Genomic DNA, 8,077 nt, shown 5'->3' on the forward strand with positions numbered 1-8,077 from the left:
GAGCGTTTTAGAACGATTTGAAACGATTCTCCATGCTAACACCTCTGAAAACACAAGTCACCTGACCACATGTTCATGTAACGACACTAATCTGCAGCCTTCATTCCTGATTAGCAGACGACATTAAACTACAAGCTGTTGATTGAGCTTTACTCCTCGTTAGCTGGCATCACATCAGTGTGTGTGTGTGTGTGTGTGTGTGTGTGTGTGTGGTTAACTGTGTAATTCAGCGTGAAGCCTGCAAGGCCTTTGGAGTCTGCACACTGTCATTACAAGAGTCCTCATGGATTCGAAATACTGAATGGGGGAGGAGGGGATAAGGTGGAGAAAGAGAAGAGGGGGGAGGGTGAGAGGAGAGATGATAAAGAAGGTTAATGACAGAGTGAGAGGGTTAAGAGGGTGAAGAGGGTGAAAAGGGAGAAGGGGGAGCAGGATGCCGATGGAGAATGTGAGAAAGGCTGGATGAAAGAGAAAGGGATGGAGGGAGATGAACAGAGGAAGAAAACACAGGGGAAGTAGAGGAGGTGAAGAGAGAAAAAGGTGAGAATGAGAGGAGTGATCATCTCTCCATTCTTTGTTCATGGTCCCGTAAAGGTCACAGATCGCTTAGCGCTCCTTAAAATATCTGGAGTTTAATGAGGAACCTTTCAGATCTCCGTTCTTCATTAACTGGCTGTCTCTCATCACGAGCAGCGGGACAGAAAACCAAACCTTTGTCTCTCTCTCTCTCTCTATCTATCAGCTGGGTTCTGTTTTTCCCTCTTCATATTCTGCATTTTCTCCTGTTGTTCTCTCAGCGTCTCGTTTCTTTAATACCTCTTTCTTCACGTCTTTCTTTGTGATGGTTTCACTGTCATTGCAGCCATGCTTTCTCTCTCTCTCCCTCTCTCTCTCTCTCTCTCTCTCCCTCTTTCCATACGGATGTATTTCTGTTGTGGGAGAGACCGAATTCAGGAGCTGTTCAAGGATTCTTTTATTTCTCAGTTTTACAGTCAGCTTTTCTTTCAGGTTTGATCTTTGCTTCTCTCAAAGAGACTCAGAGAGGCTGGATTGAGGTCTGACTGTGTGTGTGTGTGTGTGTGTGTGTGTGTGTGTGTGTGTTTTGTGCACGTTTGTAAGCACCGACCTAAAAGCATTACTGAGCTGAGAATGAACAATTTCTAATATTGTATGTTGAATAAATCATCCTTCTTCCAGAGGCAACAACACCTTTTAAATAACTGGAGTATCAGCATGCAAAACCAGGCGGCCCCATACATTCAATTAGGACTGTCAATCAATTTAAATATTTATTCACAATTCATTGAAATTAATCACACATTTTTTTTATCTGTTCAAAATGTACCTTAAAAGGAGATTAGTCAAGTATTTAATACTCTTATCAACATGGGAGTGGACAAATATTCTACTTTATGCAAATGTATGTACTGTACATATTTATTAGTATTCTTTATTGTACATATGTTCATATCGTACTAACATACATAGACAATTAAAAAAACGATTAAAAAAATAAGAATTACATTTTTATTTCATTTTGATTTTCACTTTTTTGTTTTAGGATAATGTTGAAAAGTTCTCTTTTAATCATTATGCTTTAATGCATTTCAATGAAGTTTTATGTTATTCCCATTTTGACACCAAGATTTAAATTTTTACTGCAAATGTTTATCTGTTCAAAATACCGGTTATCGGTCTCCTTGATTACTAATAATCCGTATCGGTATCGGTCCTGAAAAAAACATACCGGTCGATCCCTAGTAAATATGCTGCTTAATGCAAATGTATGTATAAATGTATTATTGTAAATCAATTAACAACACAACACAATGACAGATATTGTCCAGAAACCCCTCACAGTCATCCTCCCAATCAAAACATGGCAAACTGCAGCCCAACAGGCAACAACAGCTGTCAGTGTGTCAGTGTGCTGACTTGACTATGACTTGCCCCAAACTGCATGTGATTATCATAAAGTGGGCATGTCTGTAAAGGGGAGACTTGTGGGTACCCATAGAACCCATTTACATTCACATATCTGGAGGTCAGAGATCAAGGGACCCCTTTGAAAATGGCCATGACAGTTTTTCCTCGCCAAAATTTTTTGTTTGGAGCATTATTTAACCTCCTTCATTAAAAGGTAGTATGACATGGTTGGTACTGATGGATTCATCAGGTTTTTTCAAGTTTCATATTCACTCCAGCCTTACAACTGAATCGCTACAACCTAAAAATCACAAGTTGCATTAATGCGTTAAAAACATTTTTGCCGGTAAAACAAATTTGCATTAACATGTTCTTATCGCATTAACATTGACAGGCCTACATTCACATTGTTAAAAATATGAATTGTCATGTAAATAAAAAGAAACAAACACAATTAAAGCTGCGAGCAGCGATGAATGGGCCATCGCACCTTCCCGCGCGTCGGGGTTACTGGCGAGATGGAGATTGACGTGGCCAAGCACAATGAAACCGGAACTGTGATGAGTCCAAAGACGCCTGCCACAAGACTTTACGACAAACGGTTTATGAGTTATGAAAGGGAGCGTGGCTAACGTCTTGGGGCGGGGCTATGAGTCTATATTGACATGTAAATGTCTTCATCACTGGACCCTTATCATGCCTGAGAAATTTGGGGCAGATCGGACTATGTACAGTGGAGTTAAAACAACTTCCTGTTTCATGGCGAATGGCTCAAAATGGCCGCCACGCCACGGTCAGGTCGTTTTGTGAAAACTCACCCTTTAATAACTTTTCATCCATAAGGTCTTAAGATGGTCCTGACCAAATTTCAAGTCGATCTGATTAAATCTGTAGGAGGCGTTTGTCAAACTACACGGCCTATAAAACGCAAAAAATTCGCGGAAATCGCACATTAAATTAAAAATGGCTGACTTCCTGTTGAGTTTTTGGCATACCTCCAAGAGGCTTTTTTTGTGTGTCTCCACATGTTACATCTGTCTGCCAAAGTTCATACATGTAGGTGAAACCAGAGAGAGGGGCTCAATTTTTCCAACTTTCTAGCACCCAAGCCCGTGACCCTTAAAATATCAAATTGTGTGCCAAGTTTAACAACTTTTTGAGCATGTTAATGTCGTCAAAAAGGCGATTAATTTGGTAGAAAAAGAAAGAAGAAACACTACAGTTTCAATGGGGCCTTCGCTGGCCCAACATTATCGGTGCTCAGGCCCTAATTAGAGACGGCTACTTAAACATTCATCCATTAACTGCGCCTCACCCCCAGTAATAGTAAGAGTCTTTCCTATAGTACCAATATATCCACATTATGTCTTCACCAGGTCACAGAGACAGACCCAACCACAACACGCATACGTTAATAGACCATAAAATATATGAACACATTTATGAAAAACTTCCTTTAGTGGTTGTGAAAATATGTTTTTAGACTGATGTGTGGCTGACTTCACCAGATATTAAACAGACACATTTCACAAGATGAGTGGAGGCAGCTGTGTTAGTGCCTTGCTCTTTGCAAGGAATTGAACCGCTAACGCTCTCAATAAGATCAGTAAGCTGCTTTGCAACAGTTCCAGACTCAACATGCATGTTTTTATGGAGCACCACAAATTCTCAACTCAGTAAATCTGACGTGTAAACAAAACAGTTTTTGTTCCATAACCGATTGTCTGAGGCAAAAAAAAAGAGCAAACAAAAGTCTTTAAGCAGCAGGATTGTGTTTTCCAAGAGGGCGGGGGGGGGAGCTTATGTTCTCATTAAAATAATTGGTAGAACAGCCAACTGAGTCGCTCGCTGCTCCGACGCGTGATTTATCTAAAGGCTGTCAACCCTGCAGGGTGGCAGCAGGTTTATGTGGGCGCTTTCCACTGTGTGTGTATAAGATGTATATTTTGTGAAGAGTATACATATGTGTGTGCATAATTATTGGATGTGTGTTCCCGCTTTTAAAAGCAGAGCATCCAGCAGCTGTTTGAGATCACGCACCTCATCATCTACCTGCCTCATCACCTACTTGCCTCATCATCCACCTGCCTCATCACCCACCTGCTTCATCACCCACCAGCCTTATCATCAACCTGCCTCATCACCTACCTGCCTCATCATCCACATGCTTCATCACCCACCAGCCTTATCATCAACCTGCCTCATCATCTACCTGCCTCATTACCCAGCTGCCTCATCACCCAACTGCCTCATTATTTATCTGCCTCATCACCCACCTGCCTCATCATGCACCTGTCTCATCGCCCACCTGCCTGATCATCTACCTCCCTCATCACCTACCTGCCTTATCATTTATCTGCCTCATCACTCACCTGCCTTATCACCCACCAACCTCATCACCCACCTGTCTCATCACCCACCAGCCTCATCACGCACCTGCCTCATCACCCATCGGCCTCATCACCCACCTGCCTCATCACCTACCTGCCTTATCATTTACCTGCCTCTTCACCCACCTGCCTCATCAATTACCTGTCACATCACCAACCTGCCTCATCACCCACCTTCCTCATCATCTACCTGCCTTATCATATACCTGCCTCATTACTCACCTGCTTCATCACCCACCAGCCTCATCACCCACCTTCCTCATCATTTACCTAACTCATCACCCACCTGCCTCAGCCCACACCTGCCTCATCATCTACCTGCCTCATTAACCACCAGCCTCATCACCCACCAGCCTCATCACACACCTGCCTCATCATCCACCAGCCTCATCACCCACCAGCCTCATCGCCCACCTGCCTCATCCCGCACCTGCCTCATCATCTACCTGCCTCATTAACCACCAGCCTCATCACCCACCAGCCTCATCACACACCTGCCTCATCATCCACAAGCCTCATCACCCACCAGCCTCATCGCCCACCTGCCTCATCCCGCACCTGCCTCATCATCTACCTGCCTCATTAACCACCATCCTCATCATCCACCAGCCTCATCACCCACCAGCCTCATCGCCCACCTGCCTCATCCCGCACCTGCCTCATCATCTACCTGCCTCATTAACCACCAGCCTCATCACCCACCAGCCTCATCACACACCAGCCTCATCACCCATCGGCCTCATCACCCACCTGCCTCATCACCTACCTGCCTTATCATTTACCTGCCTCTTCACCCACCTGCCTCATCAATTACCTGTCACATCACCAACCTGCCTCATCACCCACCTTCCTCGTCATATACCTGCCTCATCACTCACCTGCCTCATCACCCACCAGCCTCATCACCCACCTTCCTCATCATTTACCTACCTCATCACCCACCTGTCTCATCACCCACCTGCCTCATCCCGCACCTGCCTCATCATCTACCTGCCTCATTAACCACCAGCCTCATCACCCACCAGCCTCATCACACACCTGCCTCATCATCCACCAGCCTCATCACCCACCAGCCTCATCGCCCACCTGCCTCATCACCTACCTGCCTCATTCCACCTGTCTCATCACCCACCTGCCTCATCGCCCACCTGCCTCATAACCAACCTGTCTCATCACCCACCTGCATCATCACCCACCTGTCTCATCACCCACCTGCATCATCACCCACCTGCATCATCACCCACCTGCCTCATAATCTACCTGCCTCATCACCTACCTGCCTTATCATTTACCTGCCTCATCACCCACCAGCTTCATCACCCATCTGCCTCATCATTTACCTGCCTCATCACCCACCTGCCTCATCACGCACCTGCCTCAACACCCACCTGCCTCATCGCCCACCTGCCTCTTCACCAACCTGCCTCATTACCCACCTGCCTCATCATCTAACTGCCTCATCACCTACCTGCCTCATCACCCACCTGTCTCATCACCCACCTGCCTCATCACCAACCTGTTCATCACCCACTTGCCTCATCACCCAGCTGTCTCATCACCCACCAGCCTCATCATCTACCTGTCTCATCACCCACCTGCCTCGTCACGCACCTGCCTCATTACCCACCTGCCTCATCGCCCACCTGCCTCTTCACCAACCTGCCTCATTACCCACCTGCCTCATCATCTAACTGCCTCATCACCTACCTGCCTCATCACCCACCTGCCTCATCACCCACCTGCCTCATCACCCACCTACCTCATCTTCCACCAGCCTCATCAACCACCAGCCTCATCACCCACCTGCCTCATCATCTACCTGCCTCATTACCCACCGGCCTCATCACCCACCTGTCTCATCACAAAACTGTCTCATCACCCACCTGCCTCATCATTTACCTGCCTCATCACTCACCTGCCTTATCACCCACCCTCCTCATCACCCACCTGCCTCATCACCTACCTGCATTATCATTTACCTGCCTCATCACTCACCTGCCTTATCACCCACCCTCCTCATCACCCACCTGCCTCATCACCTACCTGCATTATCATTTACCTGCCTCATCACCCACCTGCCTCATCATTTACCTGCCTCATCACTCACCTGCCTTATCACCCACCCTCCTCATCACCCACCTGCCTCATCACCTACCTGCATTATCATTTACCTGCCTCATCACTCACCTGCCTTATCACCCACCCTCCTCATCACCCACCTGCCTCAATATTTACCTGCCTCATCACCCACCTGTCTCATCACCCACTGGCCTCATCACCCACCTGTCTCATCACCCATCAGCCTCATCACCCACCTGCCTCATAATCTACCTGCCTCATCATTTACCTGCCTCATCACTCACCAGCATCATCACCCACCTGCCTCATCACGCACCTTCCTCATCACACACCAGCCTCATCACCCACCTGTCTCATCACCCACCAGCCTCATCATCTACCTGCCTCATCACCTACCTGTCACTTCCTGTCCCCTCATCTGGAAGTCAATGGGCTTTAGTTAGATGTTGTGACCTTATGCATATATGACCAACAGGGTGTGTTTTCTTTCTTTTCTTATTCTTGTTTTAATTTCTTGTCATTTAGCTGAAAGGTTTTCACTTTTAATATGATGTGTATTAATTATTCACTTTTAATAGTGAATATCAATTAATAATTAAAACACGAAGGCTTGGCCTGCTGCCGCTGGGTGACCGGGGCAAAATAACTCACTCTATATTTATTTATCTATATGAATGTCAGACTATTGATTGATTGAACTTGATCAGAATAAATCAACATGACGTCAAATATCAGCCTCAGATATAAAATAACCATTATTATTATGATTTTGTCTCCTCTCATTGTCCTAACAGCACATGGCTTTATCCAGACTGCTAGTGACACACAGTGGTTGACCCATCAGGTGTCACTTACATACATGGTTTTATTTTATTTTATTTTATGGTCACTTTTTATGGACCTCCAGAACCATGTTGCTATCGTACATGAAGCCTTGGAAAGGTCAGGCCACTAATGGCCTAATCCCAATAATCCCTTCCTGTGTTTAAATGAGTTGATATGAACTGAGCATGTGTCTTTAATCCTAATGACAGTTGTTTCTGTGTCATTGTATAACTAATGTAATATGTAATATCCTCTCAGAAGCACTTTCAGTCGCTGTGATGATGAACTGGATCATTGTGATGTCCAAATGTTGTTATCAAGTGAGTATAAAGATAAGTGATGTTAAAGATAATAAAGAGCCAATGTAATATTCATCCCTGGCTGTTAAAAGTACTTCAGTATTTCAGTTTGAGGGCGTAGGTATTGTTTCAACATGGGGACACACACACACATATGAAGCGAGGCGTTTTAAATCTTAAATGTCTCTTAAAAATCTTAAAAATCTCTTAAATGTTCACGTGGCACCTACATCAATGTTACATTAAATAATTTTAATTAATTAATAAACCCCTGAACTTAAATAATTTCAATAAAGATTTCTGCTTATGATCAAAACATTTCCCACATATTGGAATTATCTGAGAAGTCGAGAATAAAGTGGGGGAGAGAGAGAGAGAGAGAGAGAGAGAGAGAGGGATTTTTTTTACATTTATCATTTGATATTGCAATATATTGTTATTAATTGTTTTTTATTTGTTTGTTGTTTTACTGACACAACAAACATGAATTATTTCTGTATTGTTTTCTTCCATTTACATGCATGTTCTTTTTAAATATCTATATATTGTATTACAATG

The sequence above is a fragment of the Sebastes umbrosus genome, chromosome 1 (genome assembly GCF_015220745.1).
Source record: "Sebastes umbrosus isolate fSebUmb1 chromosome 1, fSebUmb1.pri, whole genome shotgun sequence".
In the NCBI taxonomy this organism is placed as follows: Eukaryota; Metazoa; Chordata; class Actinopteri; order Perciformes; family Sebastidae; genus Sebastes; species Sebastes umbrosus.